Source organism: Equus quagga, chromosome 15 (assembly GCF_021613505.1).
Source record: "Equus quagga isolate Etosha38 chromosome 15, UCLA_HA_Equagga_1.0, whole genome shotgun sequence".
Taxonomy (NCBI): Eukaryota; Metazoa; Chordata; class Mammalia; order Perissodactyla; family Equidae; genus Equus; species Equus quagga.
This window is the reverse complement of record NC_060281.1, coordinates 18603315-18629176: the sequence shown is the minus strand read 5'-3', so window position 1 is coordinate 18629176 and position 25862 is coordinate 18603315. Positions and strand designations below refer to the sequence as shown.

Genomic DNA, 25862 nt, shown 5'->3' with positions numbered 1-25862 from the left:
TGTAGACTGAGGGAATGACAGGCTCCAGATTTCACTCTAGGCGGGGTTACCATGAGCCTTCCACTCGGCCTCCTTCTGCCCTTTGTACTGTAACAATGGGCGGAAACACGGGCTTGTTAGAGGAAATTCCCAGGGCCGTAGTTTGGACATTAGGCAGTTGCTTTGCTATGCTGGGCTGGCCCATGTGCATCTAAAAATAAACATGCTAGTCTGCACGGGTTTCTAAGATTTTTCCCTGCACAGTTGATTACATTTCAAAGGGACTTTTTTATTTTTAATTTTTGTTTTTAAGAAAGCAAGCCTAGTTAAACCTGGAGAACAAAACATATCATGGTTTTGCTTCGATTTGACAAAATGTAGCACTTGCTGAGACCCGTTTCTATTGAAAAGACTACAGCTTTGCTTGCCCCGGGATTTCAGAAAAAGATTGAAGAAGGCAAAGGCAAGCTAAGATGCTGCTCAATCAACTGCAGAAAGATGTGAGGGTCCAAAACTGCAAGACCACCCAGTTCTTCCAAGTCCTCGCGGGATGAAGGATCAGCAAAGAACCTTGGGCAGCCTGGAGCAGTGGATGATGCATGTGGGACCCACCCAAGCTGAATTCTCCCTTCTCTAGAAATCTCCAGGTCCTCAGATGGCCAAGAGCTATTATTAACATGCCTCATTTAGCAGAAAAGGAAAGGTGGGTGGAAAACAATGACTGATGAAACTGACTCAGAGCAGGCAGACAGCTCCAGCCAGCTCTCTTCTCTCCCCAAAAGTAAAAAATCCCACTCATCATTCCCATGATTTAGAGGATGGTAGAACCGTTTCTTTTGCACTGTTTAAAATTAGATTTCTGAATGGCTAAAAATATGTATCCATACAGTCGTGTTTCCATCTTACGGACAGAGCAGAAATCAGGGACAAAGCTCTGAGTCTTGCTGTTAGTTGCCTGACCCTAATTTGGCTGAAGATGTACCAAAATGTGCCAATTTTCCATCAAATAGGAATGTGTTGTCGGTGCAAGAAGTGACCTACGATATAGTTAAAGAGTTACCTAAGAAGAGCACTTTGGAGTGAATTTTCCCACCTCATTGTTCTCATTTCTGTTTTGCTTTTTCCTGGAAGTCCAACCTAACTCTATTGTTGTTTCAAAGACCCTATTTTAAAATGAGCCCAGGAAATAGGTAGGGCTAGCTAGTAAAGAGGCAGCTACGATCACTCTCCGAGTGGATGACTTTTTTCGCAGACCATCATTTGGTGGCTCAGGCTGGGACCCTGAGATCACCAGACTTTTGGAGCTTTGAGCGGGAAGGACCTTGAGGTCATCGCCCGGACTCCACCCAGCACGGGCATCCCTTTGGGAACATTCAGGTCATGGTCTTCCAGGGTGCTGGCACGCTGCCCGGGACAGGGTGTTCACTACGCCACAAGGCAGCTCACCCAGCTTTAGACAATTCTGATGGTGGGTAAATCCTTCCACACATTGAGCTAAAACCTGTTACCCTGTAATTGCCACTTGTTGGTCCTCTGGTGACCTCTTTTCCCTCATAGAGCAGCCTTTAAATATTTGAAAGCAGCCTTCACGTGCTGCAAGAATGACTTCTTACTTCAAATATCCCCTGGTTCTTTCAACTATTCTGCAAATGACAATTTTCTCATTTTCACCATCTTGGCTAGCCTCCTTTTTTAAGATCTGATGTATTTCTTGAGACAACATATTAGGTATTTTAGCTAATTAATCTTCTCTGTAACCTTGTGTGCTAAATAGTATCTGCATTTTCAGAAACAAAACTAAAACTTGGCAAGATATAAGATAAGACCACTTCTGAAAGGAAATGGGAGATGGAGGATTCAAAACCAGGTCCATCTCTTTCTAGCCCACCACATGCATCTGATTAAAAAAGAAATGTGGAGCCAGGTAGAGCCAAGACTGATGTCAGATACATTCTGAGATCTGTGGCAGGCTCTTAGAAACATCCCAAGAAAGTCAACATCCCTTTTGTTGCTACAACTTGTGCTTACTAATAGAGACTAATGTTAACTTGAGAGGTTAGGAAATGACCAGCAGAAACACTTGGGCTGCTCAAAGGTCCCTGTAGACAAGGTGGGCATGCAGGAAGCATGGAGGCAAAGAGATGCACGAGCAACAGGCAGCAAGAGGAATTCGGGAGGTCCAGGAGGCATCTTATTTGGAAACTTCAGATGATGAGGGAGCAAGATAAGAGGTTCAGAAAGGGAAAGAGTGGTTGCTTGAGAGAGCCTAAACAGTTCGTTTCAGACTGAGTCTGGTGGTTATGTCTGAAGAACAAATAGAAAGTATTTATTTTCTTCCAACTGTCCACACACGCCATGCAAAGCCTGGGGACAAGGTACTGTGGCCTGCCTCAACATATATCCCATGTGAAATCCGGGTAAGTCACAAATCTTTCAGTGGGAAAAGAGAAAACCCATATGTAGTCAGAAAGGGAGTCCTTGTAACCGTGCCATGGTGAGGGTCAGTGTAATGGCTGGCTCTATGTCTACAGGCTTCTAGATTTTTCCTGCACCACTTGGTAGAGCTCCTTCTTTCCCATCTCCTGTCTGCCTTCCAAAAGCAGAGATTGCCTGAGGATGACACTGCCTCCCTCCTTAGCTGCCTTACTTCAAACCAGCTCCACACCCAACAACTAATGCCGAGTAGATTCCTCTAAGCTGCAGGGCACTGCTCCCTGGGAGCCATTGTCAGACTGTGCTCGATGGAAGGTAGCAAAGGACAACATTAATGTCTATGGCTGAGCACATGGGCATAGAAATAAAATGACTCCTTTAAGATCTCTTTGCAGGTTGACTCAGAGAACTACGAGCACTTCCCTTCAGATAAGCATGCAGCATGAGACAAGGGGAGGGCAGAGGCTCCCTGGATATCGTCTTCTTGTGAAGATACGCATTCATATCGTGCACTCATGAAGGCAGGGGCTTCTCTTCCTTGTAGCTCTCTGTCTTGTTCACCACTTGAGAAAATCAAGGTTCAGAGAATGGATGTGGATTTGCCCAAGTTTGCATGGCAAGTGAGTTGCAGGTACAAGACTAAATCCAGACCCTGAAGCACAGCCCAGCTTGCTTTCTACTCAATCACACTGCCTTCAAGCTTCTGATGTCTTTACTTGGATGTGCCAACATTTATTAGAGATTAGACTTTTCAGTTTTCCTTACTGCTTTTTGGGGAGAAACAGGCTGGAGGATAATAAAGAGTGGGTCCCCTATATGGGAGGTACATGGGGACAATACTCACCCCTCTGTGTCATTTGCGTTTCTACTCCTAGCGTGTAGCACAGTGCCCGGTATGTGGAAGGTGCTCAGTATGTATTTGCTGAAAAGTGAGTAAGTCTCTGACTCGAAGTGGTAGAGAAGGAGGGGCATACACTGGGAGAGGCTATCCACAAAGACTTAAAGAAATAGATTCTAAAAGCTATGTCACAGAGTAGATATTCAAAATATTTGGTGAAAAAATGAACCCAACAAAGTCTCATAAGGAGAGTGTGAGAAATGTTATAGGGATTGGCAATCTACTTGGATATCTCCAAACTATAGAACTCAATCTGGTAATTAATTTGGGTTCTTCAGACAATATATCTATTAATTCATAAATTCAACAAATATTGATTGAGCACAAGCTACATGCCCAGCATTGTTTCAAGCACTATGGATTCAGAAATCAAACACCAATAACTCCTCAAGGATGAAAATAACCATAGAAACCATCATTTAATGTACTAAGGGCTATGACAGAAGAATTTCACCAAGTGCCATAAAATCACAGACTTGAAGGGTACTTAGTATGAGGTGGACTGGATGAGTGGGGCAGAGGGGGAGCAAATCAGGCTGCAAAGGTAGTTGGAAGGAGGAGATGAATGGAGGTATCCCGGACAGGGAGAACAGCACATAGAGACACCGGTAAGCATTAAAGCTCCCACATATTAGGGAAGTAGAGGGTATTCGGTACAGCTGGAAAGTCAGGTGGTGAGAGGTGAGGCTGGACAGGATGATAAGGAGCAGACCTTGAAGGTCTTGTCTACCCTCATTAAGTCGGGGCTTCTCAAACTTTAATGTGTATGAATCACCCAAAGACCCGGTTAAATGGAGGTTCAGTAAGTCTGGGGAGAGGTTGGAGAATTTGCTTCTCTAACAAGCTGTCAACACACCTGATGCAGCTGATTCCAGGACTATCCTTTAGGCAGCAAGGCTGTAAGCAATGAGGCGCAATGGCAATATTTCACTGAGGAGAGCAACATCATTAGAATTGCATTTTCCCAAGAGCCCTATAGCAGATTGTGGAGGATGAAATGAAAGGAGACTGTGCTGAGGTAAAAGAACATACGTGGCAAGAAGTTTTGAGAATCTAAACTAAATAAGCAAGGGAAGAATAGTCAATGTTCAACAAATAGGTGTAAGTTGGCTGATATTCTATGAAGTCACAAGAAAACATTTCTCCTAGAAGAAAGGCTGGTTGTGAGGACAAAAACAAAACAATAAAAACATAAGAGGCAAGAAAAAAATTCAGAGACATTTGTAGTATTATTTGAACAAGACTTGACCCCTCTCCAGGTCTCAGTCAACACATCATCTTGAGCCCCAATAGCGACCAAAACCAGCAACTTGCTAGGGAATGACCATCATCCCAACAGACAATTATCACAACGGAGTAAATTAAATCAGTCTGCTCAGTCATCACTTGACATACATTGTCACTACTTGCAATCTAATTTCAGGAAACTTCAGGCAGAGCAATTGTTTCATAGAAAATTCTGGAAAATAACATGGAAGTCGACCAGATCCTGGACAAAGTGCTTGTTCATTTATTTACAACTCATCCGTACCTTATATTAGAAACGTTTATTTCTATTCCTGTTAGAAAATCCTCTGTCAACTCTAGTACATCTTTAACCGAAAGGAAAAACTCAGAAAGGAGTAAAAATAAATAAATAAATCATGGTAGGGGTCTACAGCGTTGAAAAGAAATAGCAGGGGGTAAATTTTCCTTTCTGCAGAAGCCCAAAAATGCATCTTCTAATAAGATTTTCCCTCCAAAGACAATAAGAATCAGCTCATATTCTATGTCCCATGCTGGTTGGCATTCTTTATCCAAAGATGTACAAATTCAAAAAGCCCAAATGTCATCTCCCCTCTCATTCTTTTTCCTCACAGTCCTATAAATCAGTAAATCTCAACACGACATGAGTTGAAAACATGCAACCAACTAGAAAAGCCACATGGACGCACACATCTTCTTCAGAGCAGCCGGATTCACATTTAACAAGACAAAACAAAATAACGCAAGGACCTACCTTTCTTTTCTGTGGTGTGCAGGCTCCTGAAGTTTAACCCTGTGCTGGAGATCTTCCCAAGAACCTCTTATGTGAGACGTAGCTCAGTGACCTCCCATTCAATCACACAGCTACAGGAGGGTGGGGTTTCATGAGACCAGACTTCAGATCCTCGGGGCTCACACCGACCTTAGGGAGCAGAGGTGAAGTGCCTTCTGTTCTCTGCTGCAGGAAAAAGCTGGGAGACACAGGGTGGCTGGAGGTGGGGGCGGAGGCTGGAGGAAGGGAAGTAATATGGGAAACTGTAATAAGTAAGAGATCCTCTCCACATGATTTCCTGTATTTGGTGCCTGTTGCCTCTCTCCAGGCTCCCTAGAGGAAATAAGAAATTTAAACTTGTCCTTTGGCCACTGGAAAGAAGAGAATAAACATGCTAAGAACCTTGAAAAGGAGCATGAGCAGGGCAGCAGACTGGGAGGTGATGGGCCAGCGAGCTTTGCCTTCCATCGAGTGCGTTCTTCCTCAAGTTTCTCCAAGTGTTTAACTGTGCAAAAGTCAAGATTGCCCTCATCCTCTTCCACTGAGCTGAAGCATTCTCTGGCCACAGTCCAGATGTCTTGCTACAGAGCCGCTGGTGAGAGGCAGGTCAAAACAGGCCTGAGAAGAGTCTGTTCGCCAGCTTTGGGCAAGACCCTCTTGGCTCTGTCTTTGAAAACACTGAAGATGCTCTGTGTCTAATCTCGGAATAACTCCTAAAGTCCTCAGGCCATTTGCCCTAGGGTTTAAAGAACTATCTGAAGGCCACCATTCATAGATTGCTGGAAGCAGGACCCTCTATATAATTTGTGGGGCTCAGTGGAAAATGAAAATGTAAGTCCACTCATTCAAAGATTTAGGATCTCAAGAAGGTGACAGCAAAACATTAAACCAAGTGTAGGGGCCCTTCTGAGTACGGGACTCTATGCAGCTGTGTGGGTTGTACATCTGTGAAGCCAGTCCCGGCTAGAGGAAGAAGGTTGGAAGGATAGGTGTGTTGGTTTTAATCAACTGAGTTCTCAAGAGGCCTGGACTATGGCCATTTTGTTCTGTGGGGTGACGGTCAACCCTTGAACAGTAGGGCACTCAGAAGCTGGTGCAAGGGAGAGAAATGCTGGATTGTGGGTGTGAGCAGGCACAGACCACAAACACATACTGAGGTAAAATCACCCCAGTGGTCTCCTGGCTGATTTCGGCTCACCTCCAGTCCATTCTCTTCCTGTAGCAGAGCAATCTCTCACAAATGCAATCTTCATCCTATGATTCCCATGCTTATGTGAATGTACAAATTCAAAAGAACCAAACATCATCTCCCCTCTCGCTATTTTTCCTCACAGTCCTATAAATCAGTAAATCTCAACATGACACAGATTGAAAATATGCAGCCAACTAGAAAAGCCACAGGGACACACACATCTTCTTCAAAACGCCCCTTCTGGTGTTCCTCCTTAGCAAACCGTGCTTATCTCTCTCGTGACACTCAAAACTCAAAGCGGTGAAGATCAGCCCACTTGTCCCCCGTCCCCTGCCGTAGACTCTGTAAAGTCACGGACTGCGTCTGTTTCAGCGTTACATTTCTAGCCCTAGGACCCAGGAGGGTGTGATCTGTGTAAGTTTAGTGTTAGCGGCAGAAGCATTATTAATTACAGTTATTCTCCTTTTTGGAAAAAGGGAAACAAATGACCCAGAGGAAAACATAAGCTTGCTGTTGTGGTTTTAGAGTTTAAACTCTGGCAGACAGAGTGGAGCAATTTCACAGGCGATATTGCCATGCTGTTGTTTAATATTTATCGAAACGCCACCATTTGTTGTGTGTTGTATGTTCTTGTTCTCGTAGGGACTATATTATGAGTAGGAAATGACCTCTGTTCAGAAAATGAAGCTTTAGACAAGCCAACAGGAAGGAGGAGTGAAATTTGTAAGAGTGAAGGAAAACGGTGGTGGAGGTGAGAAGAGAGAGGGGAGGAAGCAGGGCGTGCCAAATGGGAGAGCGGGAAGGAAAGGGGCGCGAGGAGAGTGGGAGGGGAATAGGAAGGGGAGGTAAAGACTGCAGGGAGAGGTGGGAAGAAGCACAAAGACCCAGCAACCCTTAGAAAACAGCAGGGTTAGGGATGGGAGGAGAATGACTACCCAGAGCCACATTTCCTCTAGAAGTAGTTTCTTCTAGAAACTGCTAGAAGTTTCTTCTAGCAAAGTCTAGAAGCCTGACTCCCTCAGGTCTTTGCTACGCTCCCTGATAAATCAAATCTGTGTTTTCTAAAAATCAAAGGGTAGAAGGGGATCAAGGGCCATGCCGCAGTGCTGCTGTGACAACACAGAAATTAGCTTCTGCATTTTGCTTGGATTGACAACATTTTTAACATGACATAATCATTTTTCATTTAACGGGTTTGAACACTTCCATCACAGTGTTACTAGTCGACTTTTTAGAGTGTGTATCCTGGCCACTTCTCTTGGTTCCTCTGAACCAAAAGGTCACTTCGTGTATGGATGAAGCTATATTTGGCTGGGAAGCCCCAGCTGAGGCTGTCTGATTGGAGTAGAAGCGACAGTAACAGAGACTCATAATCTAACGTCTATAAAGATAATCTAAATGTGCATGAGTCTGAATATCTAGTTTTTGCAATTAATTGTAGCTTAATACATGCGTATATCTGTAATAGGACAAAGATATTTATTAAACCGATAGTTTGAATTTTTTTCATGGAGTTTCAATTTTGTTCCTCATTAATGGATATTACTTCCATTGAAAATGGAATAGTCAAGAAACGTAGTGAAAGACTTTAAAGTGGGAGAAGGTGACTGCGTGTCCCGTCAACAGAATGTGGAGCTGACTAGCAGATCCTTTGTGAGGAGCTGAATCTCCAGGGGTCTACACCTTTGATTATCTTTGACTATTTTATAATTCTGAAAGATGTGGAAACTGACAGTAATGCAAATGATTCTTGTCCATAGAATACGAATTAATTTTCTCCAGTGGAGATGCCACTGATTTCCACCTTGTAGAAACGATTATCCAGACATTGCATTTTAGTGCTCTATAGGATATTAGCCAGTTTTGCATCTATTAGTAAATTCAGTCCAGCATTCCTGATTGTCCATATAAATACATCTGCTCTTGAGATTTTTCTCTGAACAGCTTCATCATCTTACCATCCACTCACTAATTAGTGAGTTAAATAAAATTTTGGTCACATGTTTATTTTATAGTCGTATGAGAGTGATGATTTTGCCTTTTTGAAAATGATCTTTTAACAGAAGTCAGGTGATCATCTGTGGATATGGTAAATTGTACTGGGAATTTGCAGTGGCAGAACTCTCTTTTCTTCAATATTTTGCTTAGTTTTATATGTTCCCTGAGTGTGTAAAATAAAAACAGGGAATAAATGAAGCATGTTGGTTATCAAAGTAAACGATGAAACTGCCTCAGCGGCACAATTAGGAGGGTACAGAGTTTCCCAAGGTGGGGCAGAAGTATAGACAGAGCCCCAAGGGGGACTGTGCAGAAACGTGGCTGGACATGGCTCTCCCAGCTGGGGTAAAGTGCGAGGGCCGGACTCACTCAAACAGGTCCCTTGGAGGTGAGAAGACCTTGAAAAGCGAAGGGCACGTATTTCAGGCGTTCATAGGTCTTTACAGCAGTATTTTCAGGCATTCTAGCTGCATAGACAACCATCCAGAAATATCTTACTATCCATCAGCTGTAGCGAACCCTTCAACAAAGGGGATGGGTGGCACTTTGCTAGGAAGAGATCAGAAAATATCAATATCTTTGTGTGGTTAGATTTCTCTCTAATTTTGATATTTATTATATTTTTAATTGATGTGACTTGCAATATTTCTTTTTAATATCAAAGACATAGTAGGATTTATGTTTAAGGAACGGTCTGGTCAGTCAGTGCACTCTGCTTTCTAAAGCTCTTAGTGCCAGATAAGCAGGTAAACATAAAGCCTTTTTTGTTTGTTGTTTTACTCTTGAAATGAATTCGTTATTAATTCCATTATTTGGAGGGGAAAAAATAACATGCCTAACAGCTCCATGTGGAAGTTTGGATGTTTTCCTGAGAAGAATAATTCCTGACTTGGGAGGAATAGTGAGAAGCATAAACAACCGCAACTCGTCACAGAGCAAATGCGATCTGTCAGAGGCTCAAAGATCACTCACCACCAACACGTGGCTCTTTCTGCAGGAGCTCTAAGGGAGGCGCAGTCCCACCAGCGTTGGCTCCACCTACGTTAGAGGTGAGGCTTGTCTTTTTCCATTAGCTGTTTTCTCTTTGCCAACTACTAACATCACATTTGTCACTGAAGACAGAGCCCTAAAAGGGAACCAAGGAGTTCTATGATTTTCATTATTTCATCGAGAGATAAAAGGGAAATGTGTCTTCCATAAGACAAGCCTGTCAAAGAGGGAACACATGAGAAATATTAGTAGAACTGTTCCTGGGAACGAGAAAAATGTTCACAGTAAGTAAGACCACTATCATATGCCTCCCTGGAAAATAAAGATGTTAGGAAAAATAGAAGAAAGGAAGGAAGGAAGGAAAGCAAGCGAAAGAAAGCAAGAAAGACTCCAAGTGTTTTGGAGAACTAGGAATCCTCATACACTGCTGAGTGTTTTGAGGGGAGTTAGGAATTCTCACACTGCCGAGTGAGTGTTACTGGGTAAATTACTTTGGAGAACAACTTGGTAGTAATCAGGATAGTTCGAAATTCTGGTCAATGTATTTATTCTAGAGAAATTTTTGCCTATATATACAAGGAGAAAATATAAGCGTGTTTGATTGTATCATTCTTTATCATTAATAGTTAGAATCCAAAGAAACATATATATGCATCAGTAGGGAAATTGATAAAAAAATTTTTGTATTGTTACCGGAATAGTGAACTGGATCTATATGTATCAACAAAGATGGATAATTGTTTTAAAAGTGAAAAAAAAAAGCCAGAACGAAAAACAGCCGGTTGCAGAAAAATATATACACGATGATATATAACGAAAAAATACATAATGTAGTCCAGAAGAAGGAAGGTACGGAATAGGACTAAGTAGCGAGTAAAAGAGAGTTTCCATTTTCTTCTAAGCCTTTGGTCTAAAAAAAGAACCAAACATGGCAAAATATCAATACTTTAACCTGTATGGCAGCTTATGCAGATACTTGTTTTTCTTTATAGTTTGTCTTTTGAAAAGGAAAAAAGAAAAGTCACTAAAATATTATTTTAAAAAATAGAGACATTTTGAGTCATAGATTAAACACATTCTTTTCACATCTTCCACCTGCCGTTGTGGTAGGAAAAAGGTTATTAGGAAAAAACTCTTGGCCAGATCATAATTCTCTTCAATCCTTGATGAAGTGCAGGACCATCCTTGGCTCCGTCTCAGACTTGCTCACTTCTTCCTTGTGAAATGAAACCTTGTGTCCTCAGATGCAGTATTTTCCGGTGTCCTGCATGTTTACTGACAGCTAAGCTGTCATCCTCTACTCCGTGTGCTTTTTGATATAGTTCACAAGAGAACCTGTAAAACCTCAATGAGTATATCTAAAAATTTCTCAAAGACGACTAGCTTTAAAAAGGTATACATCTTAGGAAGTTTGAAAAAGAAACTATTGAAAAGAAATTTCAGTTTTATGTGGATGATATAAAGGAGAACTTGTTTTTAAAAAGTAAACTTAGGCTTTCTGTATCTAAGTTTAAGCACTGTTTTGTTTGCTTGGTTGGTTTAGTTGATGGAGTTTTAGCAATAAACCAGCATGGGTTGAGAATACAATGCGTGAGTTGAAAATGCACTGAAGAAATTTTTTTTTTTTTTTTTTTTTTAGTTATAGAGATAGCAGAGGAAGCTTTGGCTAAATCTCTCTAAGCCCTGACTTTCCTATTAGGTAAGGGATCGTCTTTGTCTCAGACTCACTCCCAGCCATGCCACTCAACATCTCGAATGGAAAAGTGAATAAACAAACAGAGACCATGTCTCTTCAAAGATGTCACTGAGGGGAATCACCTCACCATCCAGGACACATTACTGTGATGCAGTGACAGCCCCTATGGTGCAGGTCTTCCTGGATCTCCACACCAGATTGTTTCCCCTGAGGCATTTCTGTGCACCACCATCATGCACAAGGAAGGTCTGGCTTAAAGGCCTCTTCCCTTCTCAGGAGCCTCTGCCTCAAGATCCCCTTCTGCCTTCCTGGTTGTCCCATCCTGGTCATCACACCTTGCCCCCAGGCACAAATCCTCCCCCATCCCTGTTACCCCTCCAGGCCTCTCACACTTACCCATCACCCCTCGCTCTTCTGCTGTTCTTTGAAGACTGGCCCCTGGCTCATGCTTTTATTCTTCACTCTGCAATAATTCTCTGTGATTTCTGCATCTTCACTGTCAAGACTTTCGTCTCTCACTTCCTTGAGCTCTTCAATGCCAGTGAGTTTCATCCCACATTAGCAAATCACCATGTGTTGCCAAAATGTCACCATCTGCAACTACTCTAATGTTGAAACGGGCAATTCTAAATTTGAATTTTTTGGAGTGGGAGCACACCCTTTGACCTCTTCTTTCCCACTTCCATGGGATGTCTGCCTTTATTGAGAGCCCCAGTTCTTCCTAGCCTCCTTTCCTAGCCTCCAGCTACTTCAAGCTACTCTAACCTTCCTATCAAACCCAGATGCTATAGATAGATACCTAACTATTCTCTTTGCCAACTTTCCGTCTTATCTTTCTTTCTTGACTTTCCACTGTGCCACTAGCAACTTCTGGTCCTAGGGGATCTACCAATCCATTTTCCCTGCTCTTTCTGTGGCTGATGGGCAAGGCCCCAAAAGGTTACTGAAGACGTATATCCACTGTGAACCACAGCTGGATCCTCATAGCTGCTTGACAAGGAGTTCCTGCACTTGCACTCTTAAGATCTGACTCTCTCTCACCTCCTTTGTAACTATCCTCACCAAGCTTATTTAATCTCTCCCTTTCTATTTACTCTTTAATCCTTTTGCCTGAAAACATGGTCATATCTCTTCCTGCAAAAACACTTCCACAACAATCCTTACCTTAACTCTGTCTACTCTTGATTTATCATCTTATCTTTTCCCTTCCATTTTCATCCAAACTTATCAAAAAAGCACTTGATAATCCCCCAGGCTCTTCCCTGTCTCTCTGAAGCTCTGGTAATCCATCTCTCTTTCTCAATCACATTCTTTAAAGTCACCCACAGCTTTACACTATCAAAGGCTTTTCTCAGTCTCCTCTTTGTCATCTTGAAACTTTTAGCATGTCAATCAATTCTTTTTTGAAGCTCCTCTCTCATCTTCCTTGCATCTGCACCGGAAGTCTCTATCCTCGGACTTCCCATTTCCTCCTTCCTGATCTGGCTTTCCTTCACTCTTCTTTAAATGAGGGCATTTCTCAAAGTGTCTCACACCCCAGGTCCTGTTTTTGGCACCACCACTCTTCCAGTTCGTCAGGTTCGAACCTGGGGTGGGATAATTAGCTTTGCTTCTACCTTCATTCTCCCAACTCCTCATTCTTTCCCCAAACCCAAGTCAGTTTCCAGAACCTGCTAATTATTACTTTGACATATCTTTCCCATGTGTCTCTTTCTTTGCGTATCCACTGCCATCACTGCATGCTTGCATTTCTCTCTTCCAGCCTGAACTACTGAAAAATTATCCTCAGTCTTTCCTCCCCTGGGATGTGTCCTTCCAGCCATTGACACTCTGCTGTCAGGTTATTTCCTTAAAGCACTGCTATGATTTTGATACTCCCTTCTCAAAAATCCTTCCATGATGCCTGTGTTGCATACACACACTGCCTATGCAGAGGCTTTACTCTTCAGATTGTCATTTCTACTCTTGTCACCTTCTGCTCTTCTATACTTATCTTTGGCTCCAGACCCAAATGAATCTCCTTCTCTTCTTCCAATGAGCCTTGTCTTTTCTTTTCTGCAAAGAGCTGGGCTTCCGTCTGGAGTCATCCCTCAAAGTCTCAAACAGGTCTGCATGCTCAGTGTGAAGTCCAGCTCCTCCACAAACCTCTCTCTGATAAATTATGCTGGAAATAATCTCTCCCATCACTTAAATCCTAGAACATATATTGTCTATTTCGCTTTAGTAGGTCTTGCCTGTCCTGTATATTATCTATTCATGATTTTGTAACTCAGCTATTCAAATAATAGTAAAAGTAATAATAGGACCAAAAACTTGTTGAGTGTTTACTATATGCCAAGCCCTTGGCATATTAACTTATTTAATTCTCCCAACAAACAATCCTATGGGATGATTTCAGCCTTTTCTATGTGAGAGCAAAAGGAATGACTAGAGTTTCCATCCCATGTATTGTAGGATATCCAGCAAAGCCCAGCCCTCCCACCCTCCATTCCTCTGGGATCCTCAAAGAAGGAGGAGTGGGAAAGAGTTGAGCTCTTCTGAGCCATCCTCACTGGAGGCTGCGGTGGAACCAGCACCAAATGGTTTGCTGCCAAGCCATTGCTCTTGGTTCCTGCCTTTGAACCCCACATCCTTCATTTCCCCAAAGCCCCATTAGCATAAGGCTACTGGGCAGAACAGATGTTTTTTTAAAGGTCTGAGAAAAGGAAGAGAGTAATTCATCAAAGCCCAGAAAACAGTTTACATTGACCACTGGACTCATTATCCTACAGTCCCCCTGCCACCACTCCACAGGGAATTTTTGTGGCCGGTTTTCTCCTGAAGCCTCCATTATACATCCTGTGCTTGGCTCTTCTTTCTTTCCAGAGCCTCCTGACATCCGGCTCCTCCTCTGTCCTGGGTCCCATCCTCTCACTGCTGTGTAAATTCCTAATTCTCCTCACTCCACGATGCAGTGCAATTCATCTCTCGTTTTGCATGCTCTCCTCCAAATGCCCAGGGGGATTCAGCTGTCACCTCCAAATGATGCTAGTGAGGTACCTACTAAAATAAGCATCCATCTTTATGCTACTCCCTTAGAAAGCTACAGTACTGCTATCAATTTAAATAGCCATATTTTATTTTTCTTCCTCACCTGTGTATATCGTATCTTCCTGGTATATGCATGTCTTATTTATACTGTATTTAAAACATCTTGACTGCATCCTAACAAGCTTTGTAGCCCTCTTTGTGTCACATACTTGTTGAATAAGTAAATTGATAAGAGAGGGAATGACAGAAGGCATGAGGGCTGAGGGTTTGGGGGATAGATAAAGAGAAGGGAGGACTGATTTTTATCAATGATTGGAAAAACTTAAAAGACCTCTTTTTCACAGTTGCAGATGACCCAAAGCTGGGAGACAGAAAAGTGCACAGAAGTGAAATTTGAAAAGAGCTTGGAAGTTCTGTACTATTTCCAGAATGCACCACCTCTTTACTTGGGCCTCGATTACGAAATGTATGCTGTAAATACTGAACATCCTAGGAAATGACGTCAGGTATTCTCCCCAGCCCCATTTTCTCTGGAATGAGAAGTGTAGGAAAAATAAGCCGCCGTCAAGGTCTCCCTGGACTGACCCATCACACCAGGGCGTGGGCAGCACTCCATTGAAACCACTTCCTCTGGGTTATCATTGTTGGAATGGCCCTACCGCTCATGTTTCAGTTCACTCTCGGGGGATTCCCTCTGCCTCAATAAGGTGTCTTTTCTTCTAGAAGAAACAGTAATTTTCCCAGCTATTAATTCTTCAAATCAATTAGAATTTATAAAAACTTGTTGTTGGGGCCACCCAGTGGCACAGCGGTTAAGTTCCCACGTTCCACTTGGGCGGCCTGGAGTTCACCAGTTGGGATCCCGGGTGCAGACATGGCACCACTTGTCAAGCCACGCTGTGGTAGGCGTCTCATATATAAAGTAGAGGAAGATGGGCACGGATGTTAGCTCAGGGCCAGTCTTCCTCAGCAAAAAGAGGATTGTCAGCAGATGTTAGCTCAAGGCTAATTCTCCCCAAAAAAAAAAAAAAAAACAAAAGCAAAAAGCATGTTGTGTATTCCTCAGTGAGAATCATGAAGAATCTTCTTCCTTTTGGTTTGTTCCTAATTGTCCCCGGCTCCCTTAGGGAGAAAATCCGCAAACCCCACAGAGATTTGACAGTACTATTCCAGTCTGTGTGTCAGGTTTTGTTCCCAACCCTAGAGACCCAAGGAGTTCAGAGTCTAAGCACTTAAATAATTTCATAACTATTTAAGTTTAGAAACACTTTAACCTCAGACTGCTGACCTTGCTGAGAGTTTGAATACTGCTTTAATGAAATTTGGAAAGAATTACGATCTACTGTTATCTCAGTTGTCCTCCTCATATTCCCATGTCTGATGGAAATAGGATAGAAATGAGGACAGGGCAGTTAGAAGTCATGAAAAAGTTCTACTCCAAAACATAGTCACTTATCCCGGAATGCAGAATATATTTTTAACAGAAAAATAATTTCTAAAATAACAACAAGAATCGCTATCATTTATTGAATACTTGTTATGTACCAGATACAATGCTAGGCTGAATATTTCGCTCAATTCTGAGAGCAGCTTTGAAAGGTGGGTGTGACGACTTCTGTCTTTATAGGAAACTAAAGCTCAGAGAGGTGCTGTAACTTACCCCTGGTCACTTAGCTGTGCTTTAAAAACATGGAGTTACTTTTTAGCTCTCATAGTAAATGCTGAGTAAATGAAGGAAGGAAAGAATGACTGAATACGCAAACCAGTGACTCCCTGAAATAATCTACTCTGCCTGTGTAATTGTCCATAGGCAAACAAAAATGAGCACAAAAAATAATTAAATCTTGGTAATAAAATTATGCAGAAAATCAATAATTTGGGGTAAGAGGAATTTTTACTTTGAAGTCTGATGTTTCAGAGAAACTGGTCTAAAGAGAATGGGAGATGGACATTTCGGGGAGATAATTCTAGTTGCTTTGAATTTTACTCAAAAATTTTATGGATACTGATCTTTGTTGATCTCTCATTTTAAGGGTATAAAAATTTCAATAAAGGACCAGCCCAGTGGTGCAGAGGTTAAGTTTGCATGTTTCACTTCGGCAGCCTGGGGCTCACCGGTTCAGATCCCAGGTGTGAACCTATGCAACACTTGTCAAGCCACACTGTGGCAGGCATCCCACATATAAAGTAGAGGAAGATGGGTACGGATGTTAGCTCAGGGCCAGTCTTCCTCAGCAAAAAAGAAGAGGTTTGGTGGCAGATGTTAGCTCAGGGCTAATCTTTCTCAAAAAAATTTTTCAATAACATTAAAGTTGGTAAACATCATTGCTATGGCTCAAAATCCCAATAAACTTAGAAAAATAAATTCATTGGTAGCTGAAATAATAATTCTATTATTTAAAAAGTCTCACAGTGGTATTTGGCAGAAAAATTATTATTTTGACTGAAACCCAAGCAAAACTTCCTTTATCAAAAATTGGATTGATGATGTTGTAGGCGTACATGGAATTTGAGGAAACATTAATTTATTAATGTTACTGAACATCGTTTTCTGACCTAGACTCTTCTGCAATCCCTTCCGCACACCACTCTCGGGGATCCCACGAAGAATCGAGACTTGCCAGCTGGAGGCGCAGTGCTGGCTGGGGCAGGAGCAGACCCAGGCCTGATAAAGGACAGGAATCCTGAGGGCGTGGATACGAAGAGCAGGCCCGAGTTCCATCAAGCCTTCAGAAACTGCTGAGGAGGATGGAGACAGGCGAGTATTCAAAGGTCTGGCAAAGACCCAGTGCCAGGAGTCACCTGAACTAAGGAGCATGTGGGCAAGACAATGAGAAGAACAGGCACCCAGCACCAGTCACAGAGTCCTGCCCTCCGGGGGAAAGCCGGCCCTTTGAGCTTTAGCAGCCTTTGCTTGCCTCACCCAATTCCATAGGCAAGTGGCCTGGGGGTGCTCGGAGGGAGGCTGCTGACACAGAGAAAGGACAAGGACCAATTCTTCTAGGGTAGTTGGAAAAGAATTGGTGGAGAAGAAGGCAAAATAGGATGGGAAGCTGAATGGTTATGGGTGAAAAGGAAGAACCTGAGAAGTCCCTAATTCACAAGCGAGGGGTGAAAGATAGGCTAGGAGGTAATCTGCTGCCCACCGCCTCTCCCCTCTGAGGAGCGCTTGTCCTGGACCATTGGCACCTGGGCTCGTGGGAGTTCTGGGTAAAGCTAGAGAGGGGTGGAGCTCAGAGAAGGGCTTGAGAGATGTTGATTTTCTTTCTTTCTTTTTTGTGAGGAAGATTGTCCCTGGGCTAATATCTGTGCTGATCTTCCTCTGTTTTGTATGTGGGACACCGTCACAGCATGGCTTGCCAAGCAGTGCTAGGTCCACGCCCAGGATCCGAACTGGCGAACCCCAGGCTGCTGAGGTGGAGTGCATGAACTTAACCACTATGCTGCCAGGCTGGCCCCTGAGATATGCTGGTTTTCAGTGGAATGGCCAAAATCCTACTAGTGGGCAGAAAAGAACAAATACAGCAAAGAGGAGATAAAGAAAGAGAAAAGGTGGATGTCTCAGGTCAGATGGGGAGAAGACATTTAGGGGAGCAGCGCTGTGCCTGCGGGCCTGTCCCTCCATTTGTAGAGCTGAGCAAGAGGACACGTGGAGAGTCACATAGTCTGTTTCTCTGCATCTAAAAATTATCAGTTAAGCTAGCAGTATCAGTCAGGGTTCCACCAGCGCAACAGAACCAGATGGAGACCTATATTAAGAGACCTATTGCAAAAACTGGTTTACGCAGTTGTGGGAGCTGGCTAGGCAATCCGAGATCTGTAGGGCAGGCTTTGGAGGGATGGCTGACCTCTCGGGCACAGCCTGAAGCTGCACGCCACAGGCTGAATTTCTGCTTCCTCGGGAACCTCAGCTCTGCTCTGAAGGCCTTTCAAGGATAGAATCAGCCCACCCAGATTACCTAGGGTAATCACCTTTACTCAAAATCATCTGATAAGAGATGCAGATCCTAGCTACCAGATGCCTACAGGACAAGACCCAGGCTAGTAATTGTTTGAATAACTGTGGACAATAGCCTAGCCAAGCTAACACATAAAACTGACCATCACACTGACAAACTGTTAAAGAAAATATGTAACAACTGCCTGCCTTGACAAATACACCATTATGATGACAATATAAAAAAGTATTAAGCAATGGTTTCTAAAAAAGTGATAAATCAGCAAAATATCAAAGATGGCTTAAAGTAATTACTGCTCATTTCTGGGTGTTCTCTTGACCAATTAGTGAAGTTTGGATGGTTAATAAAATAAAGATATATGTAATTTGTAAATTAGATACTTATTTCATAAAATTTATGTTTGTGCCTTAATTTCAACAAAATTACTCATTTCATTGTTAGGATCCAGATTTTGTTCTGCTGATGTAATGTCCATTTAGATAATCTTTCTCGAGTCATCATAGTTTCTAGGTAGTTTTTTGTTTTTTGTTTTTTTGGTGAGGAAGATTGGCCCTGAGCTAACATCTGTACCAATCTTGCTCTTTTTTTTTTTTGTATGTGGGATGCTGCCACAGCGTGACTTGATGAACAGTGTGTAGGTCTGTGCCTGGCATCTGAACCCACAAACCCCGGGTTGCCAAAGTGGAGCACACGAACTTAACCACTACACCACTAGGCTGGCCTCAGTTTCTAGGTAGTTTTATAAATTGATTTAAATTTGGAGAAATTCTGCTCTGCAGGAGAAGTAGCAGATAGGATTGTTGATAAATGTCTTAAAGAAATATTTAGGTTGGAAATAACCATGAATTTTATATACCTTGTTTAAATGTTATAATAGAATCACATATGATAAATTAGCATTAACATAGGAAATACTATAAGATATTTTAATTTTATCATACAAATTGCTATCATATATTGTGATTTTTAACTACCTCTTCAAGCAAAATTTAGATCTATATGATATTTTAAAATTTCTTTTTCTTTCAAGTTTTTCAAAGCTTGGAAATTATAAAGAAAACTGGAAATAGCACTATGTTGCTGCCTTTGTTCAAATTGCTCTTCAATAGAGAAATCAATATGATTTGATTGATCTATAATGACCAGAAAATCATCCTTACAAAAATTTCTTTCTTTTCTTTTCTTTCTCTGGTTTTTTTTTTTTTTTTTTTTGGTAAGGAAGATTGGCCCTGAGCTAATATCTGTTGCCAATCTTCCTCTTTTCACTTAAGGAAGGTGTGCCCTGAGCTAACACCTGTGCCAATCTTCCCCTCTTTTTTGTATGTGGGATGTCACCACAGAACAGCTTGACGAGCGGTGCTTGGTCTGCACCTGTGATCTGAAACCACAAACCCTGGGCCACCGAAGCAGAGTGCATGAGGGTAACCACTACACCATTTCCTCCAGAAATTTCTTTGGGAACTATTTGTACGGGAACCTTCTTTACATTCATGCACACATCTTTGTTTCCTTGTTCTAATTAACTTATATTTTATTGGAATGTCACTTTGCTGTACAGGTCACATGCAGTTCTTTTGATTTACAAAAACTCTTTTTCTTTAAAACTAAAAAACCAAACATTTGTAACTCTTTTATAAGTGAAACGGCCAAACTCAAGATTTTGCCAAACCGTTCATATCAAATAAAGTCCATTCCAAATAACAAATTAACATATGCAGCTCGTGTTCAAAATTAATTTAATTTCCTGCTAAAGACCACGGTGTACTGTCTATTTGAAGCTCTTATGTGTTTCACTAACTCTGCTGTATATCTGCTAGTTTGTCCGGATTACATCTTCCTGCTTTGACCGCATTCAGTCAGCATCACCAGAACGTGTCTAAGGGTGGTTGCTGGCCAAATTTGATACTGGTTTCCTCAATTTTCCATCTTTTGGCGGATACAGACAATAACGTATATACTCTTTAAATCATCCCATAGAATGCCATTCTTATCCATGATTTGACACCTTGTCTCCTGGTAACAAATTCAAACTATGTTGAGTATTCTGGCTTATGTGTTTTTTCTTTCCCTGAGCACAATTCTCAACGAACTTTTAAATCAGTGCCTAAAAGTGAAAGTTGGCTTTTTTCAGCTTTTCATAAGAGTCAAAACTCATACTTTTTACAAAAGATGTAAAACCAATGAAACATTTGTAAATTTTGACTTCATTTCTTTATCTGGTAGTTTTTAGTAATTTTTGTGGTAAACGTAGGTCTGAAGAAGACTTTCGTCACCAGTATAAACTAGTTGACCTGAGGTATGCATCCTTAAAGATTTTATGTATTAAATATTCTTATTTTATTACTCATGACTAACAATCTCTTTTAAAATTTTCCATTTTAGATAGCGATCATTTGTTTCATTACTTTTTATCTGTGTTTTTTATCTGTTTGGCCATTAGCATCAAATTTTGAAGTCATTTCTGCTTAACCTAGAAATTTTCCATTGTTTTCTGTAAATATGTTCTGTTATTGCCACAAAAAAACCTCATTATGCTTGGATAAATACTGGACACGATATTATTCCTTTAAAAGTATCATCCAATGCCCAACGATCTATTTCAGTGATTAAATGCTACCAATTGTTTTCTGTTTATTCAGCCTTTTATTTTAGTTCTAATAATTGCTATTTACATTTTTTTCTTTTTGGTGCATCATTTACGTTCTTTTTATTGAGAGCCCAAGAGTTTCCAGTCACACATATCTTCCTTGGCTGAAGCTGATCTTGAAAATGGATTGTAAAACGTGGACCAGTAGTGTCAAAATACTCTGTCTTTGAAGTCAGAATATACAAACTGATTAGCTAGTTAGACGGCACAGGTTTTATTTATTTTGTTAAAATACCCAGAAACTTTCATGCAAAAATGCCTGCAAATAGAAATTTTAAAGGACGTCTCTAATTGAGTACGTTAGGATCCAGTACAATATTTATATGTGTAAATAAATATGTTTGGAAGACAAAAGCCATTTTATCATACCACTCAAACTGTCAAGAAGGACTAAGGCAAAAGTTATAAGCTTTTGCTCGGTGGTAGTTCTATTTATTTGCCAAGACCAAATGTCCTCCTTTAAAATTATTTTGCCTGCAATGCTGAGATTTCAGCCTATTCTAAGTGCGTTAATGAAGCCATCTCCTCCTAGTTCAGCCCTTGTGCTAACAGCATGGCCGTTCCTCCAGTCCCTTGGGCTGGACGCTTGATGCAATCTCGGACTCATTCTTCTCCTTCACCTCATGATGGATGTCAGTTGCCAAGTCCTGACAGTCTTACCTCAGTACTGTCTCTCCTCCCTGTCGTCCACTCTTTGGTCTCTCCTAACACTTCCATAGTTTGGGCCATCATTACTTCATGCCTAGACTCTTCAATAGCCTTCCAAATTGGATGCCCTTCTCCCAGGCTTAAGTCAACCACCCACTGGTACCACATTCATTCTCCAAAATCTCAGCCTGGTTTTCATTTGTGGATATCCTACGCATCCTTCAAAGTCAAATTCAGTTGTTTCCTCTTCCATGAAACTTTAGCTGGTCCTCCCAACCAGAGGATACCTCTCTCCCTCTTTGAGTCTCCTAGTCTCCTCTGGGAAGAACATTCTTCTTGCTTTGTTGTTGTCTGATTCCTCCTCTTATTCCCCTTATTAAACTATGAGATTCTTGTGGTCAAAGTCATGGTCTCTCTCTTTTTTATCTGCCCTGTATCACTAACGTGATGCCATATACACAGATGGGATCACCAAAAATTTGCTGAGTTGCATTAAACAGAGACTTATGGAAGCCTCCTCTTTTAAATGAGCCTACTTTAATATATATTCGGGGTGAATTTTTCATTAAATTTTTTTCTTTCTCTCGAATATCCAGAAATTTAGGGCTCTAGTAGAACTTTTCCGTAAGGAATTAAAGGCAGTCTATCTTCACAGTTCCCCATCGTATGAGCAATGGTTCAAATTCCAGATCTGTGGACAAACTCTTCTCAGCCCAATGGATTAGGGTGCTTGTAAGGATTAGGAAGCATCAGGTCACGGAAATAACTTGGCGTTGTCTTGAGCATTACAAAAAGGGAAAAGAAACTGAAATAAACTATTACTGAGTTACCCTAACAGGGGTCCTCAGTCCTCCAAATCTGAGGACATCGACAAGATAACAGTTATACCTTCTAATTCTATCTCATTTAACAGCTCCCAAAGTATTTCTATCTATCTATCTATCTATCTATCTATCTGTCTGTCTATCTATGATGCTGAGAGCATAAGTTAACCAAGTTAGATCTTATTAAGCTAATTTTCAGAGGGCAAAATAGATTAGAAAATGGGAAAGTGAGGATTCCCTCCACCCATCCACTGAACTAGCATTTTTTGATTATCTGCACTAGTGTACTATTCCTTAAATTTAAGGAATACACTAAAAATTCCATAGAATACACTAAAAACTTTCCAAAGATTTATTCTGTTAACAAAAAAATAGAATCCTGGGCTGGAAAGACCCTTAGATAATATCTAGCCTTCAAGTAATAAATGGGTTACATCTTAAGCATTCCTAGTCTACGCAATTACTCAGTTGGTAGAAGCTGCCTATAGCGCTTAATTGAGAAGCATTGTAATACAGACTCAGGGCTAAGTGGGAAAGAGACCAGTGATGGATTCGTCGTATCTGCCAAGGATATGGGAGGAGAAGGGATAGCACGTGTGCAGCATATTTGATGAGTCTAATGTAGTTCAACTCCCTTGTTTTATAGGTGGGGAGACTACACCTCAGAAAGTTGGAATGACTGGGTTTAAGACACATTGCTCACTGAGAACAGAAACTGGACTAGAATCCAGAATTTCGGATGTACAGAGACATGGCATGACTACCTCAGTTCCACGTCTGTATTCGTGTACACAGTTATGTCTGATGTCGCCGACAATTAGAATCTCCAGTTTGGGGAGACAATGACTCCTAAAGAACACATACAGGGGTAATAATCTAACTGCTGATTCAGGAAAGGTCTCTCAGTTTTCGTGGGAGTGAAAACACCTGTGGAGAAAGGAATGCCTACTGCTTTCCAGGGGTAGGAGACTGTGGAATACATTTGTTTTCAAAACTTCTGTTTGAAAAATCTCAACCGGAACCACAACATGAAACAAGAGAAGATCTCCCTCAGCATGTTTGTTCCTGTTTGTTTAAATGAGCATATTCTAAGATGTTTTGGCTACCTGGTCTGCTTGTTTCCATGCTGAGGGACATTCTGTCCTCTGGGAGGAGAAAGGAAAGAACAAACCTTGAGCCTGGGAAAAGTGGAAGTAATCTCTTTCCCTAAAGCTCATCTTGCAAAGCCATAAATATGACATGTTGTTAATGGAGGATAATTAATTCATTCCTCATAAATATCATTCTTATTTCACCAATGTGGGTATTTTCTCCAATGTTCTCATTTGCCCCAAAGTACAGACACCTGATAAGATGTGGATCCCCTGACGCAACTAAGTCCTTGCCTCAAGAAAGCAAACATTTTGAGATTTACTAGGGCAATTCACATTGAAGGCAAATGATACATTTATCTCAACACTTGCTCCCATCCCTCTGAAACATTAAGACAAATATTTACCCAAGCCACCAGGAAATATGGCTGTGACCAACACAAAATTGATTTTTCACATACATATCAGTCTCAGAAAGGTGAGTTCCAAGAGAGTAGATTCACAGGCACACTGGGGACTTTGGAAAAATCTGGAAAGGAAAGCTATTTTTTCTTATACAGCATTCTCGGTTTGAGGGAAGGGGGCTTTCAAACAGCATAGTGTGTAATTTTAAATACAAAGTGAAAAATCTTAAATGTCTAGAGTCAATTATTATCTTGTGTGCTTTACACATGACTTCATCACCCGAAGTTCCAACTAATACAAAATATTTGCAGAAACAACAGTATAACACACCTGTGAAGGGCAATGGAGCCAAGTAAGAATGTTGTAACCTTGAGCTGTTTGTTCTTCGACCCTTGACCACTTTGGAAACTACTGGAATCTCCAGAGCTTGCTATGAGAACCCGGGGCTTAAACCGTGCCAGGCTTTGCACATTCCTCTCCAGGGTCCGTCTCTGAACTGATAGTTGCAATGGAGATAAAGAAGAGGAGGAGGATGTGAGAAACATTTAGGAGGCAAAAAGGATTTGCTGGTAGACTGATTGGGAGAGAGCTTGGTGAAGAAGAGGAAGGAGTTGAAGACAATGCCCAAGGTGGCTAGGGGGACTGATGAGATCAATGACGGGGACATTTCCTGAGACAGGGAATATAAGAGGAGGATCCTGTTTGGTGTTTAAGACAAGGAAAGAATCATGGATGCCTGTAGTCACTACCAAAGTCTTCCTCCATAGGATGTGATGGTGGAAGACATTAGCGCGGAATCTGGAAGTGAGGAGAGATCTCAACCCTCCCAATCAGTGTGTGAAAGGCTCCCTACACCTCACACTCCACCTGCACCATTTCTTGTGCCCTCAGCCTGGCCAGATGGATATTCACAACACATTTAACTATTAAAGCTAAGCTGATTCAATTATACACCATCAGAGGAGGAATAAAGAGAGAGAGAATTTAGACAGTTGAAGGGATTCTGCCTGCCACCCCATGAACATAGGTCCCTTAGTAAGTTAGAGATGGGCAGCGCCACCCCTAGATCTGAGTACGCGGAGCATTCTCCAACCTCACACTAGATGGGTGTGCCCCTGGCCCCCTCCCACCACAAGGAGTCTCACACAAAGGGGTGTGAACATCTGGGTTGGCACGTCTAACCTCTAACCACACACTCTGCAAATAACCCCTCCTTGGTCACTCTTTGGGGTTAGGGGTGTGCACACTAGCAGTAGACGCCATTCCAAGCAAAAAGCCCACACGGGCCCAGAAAACCAGATTGAGATCTTTGGCAGGGGGTTCCGGAGTCCTGGGGTGCTGTAGTGAAGTCTAGCGGGTATGGGTCATGGGCTGTGGATGGGCTTGTGCCTTTGTCCCTGTGAGGAGAGATGTGGCTGGAGGGTGACCTCTCTCTGCACTGCCACATTCTGGCACAAAACTTCAAGGACTTCTGAAAAATTTCCAATTTGATCCTACCCTCCCAGGCCGTTATGCAAGTGTATTGGTCAAGGAAGAAGGATGAAATACGTTTTATTTAACAGTTTGTTTGCTTGGTTTATAACTTCAAAATATAAGGATGTGCTCTGTGGGCCTCTATTTATATTCTTGTCCCAGTTTCAATAAATATCAAGGATAGGGTCTGCAGAAGGAAGATTGGCATTGGTTATTTCCTCTGTGCAATCCGTGCCCATGTTCCTCTCACACTGAGTATGTTTTTAGGATTAAGAGACGCATATTACTCATATCACATAGCCCCTACATGCAAATCAGCTACCTCATGTGATACCAACTAGGACACAGCCATCGTTTCTAACCCTGAGAAATCACTGGTCATGTCAGGCTCACTGAGTGACAGTATGTCGTGTCTCTCTCCTGTCTGGCCTGTCAAGATGAGTATTCACATAGTTGTCTATGTCTTATAAAGGTAATTTTCAAGGTTAATTTTGCCTATATTTTATTTTCACTCTATTCAGATGTACATACTGATCGAAATGACTACCAGGCATTCTGGTGAAGATAATCCTTATGCTAGAC

The 25862-nt window shown here is 41.8% G+C and overlaps 1 protein-coding gene and 1 long non-coding RNA gene across 3 annotated transcripts in view; one reads left to right on the top strand and one right to left on the bottom strand.

Annotated features, from left to right (window-relative positions):
* The window catches only part of ADGRF5 (adhesion G protein-coupled receptor F5), a 101380-nt gene extending 95652 nt beyond the window's left edge, over window positions 1-5728 (bottom strand). The window contains exon 1 of the mRNA XM_046639719.1: window positions 5310-5728. The gene's annotated coding sequence lies outside the window, so the exon portion shown is untranslated. The remainder of the gene's footprint in view (window positions 1-5309) is intronic.
* Window positions 5729-9639: 3911 nt separating this feature from the next.
* On the top strand, window positions 9640-18753 carry LOC124226433 (uncharacterized). 2 transcript variants are annotated; one of them, XR_006885306.1, is made up of 4 exons: window positions 9640-9791; window positions 11147-11206; window positions 14578-14739; window positions 16794-18753. It is a non-coding gene; the product is annotated as an uncharacterized LOC124226433 (long non-coding RNA). The 2 variants fall into 2 exon arrangements; XR_006885305.1 differs by lacking the exon at window positions 11147-11206.
* Window positions 18754-25862: the final 7109 nt, after the last annotated feature.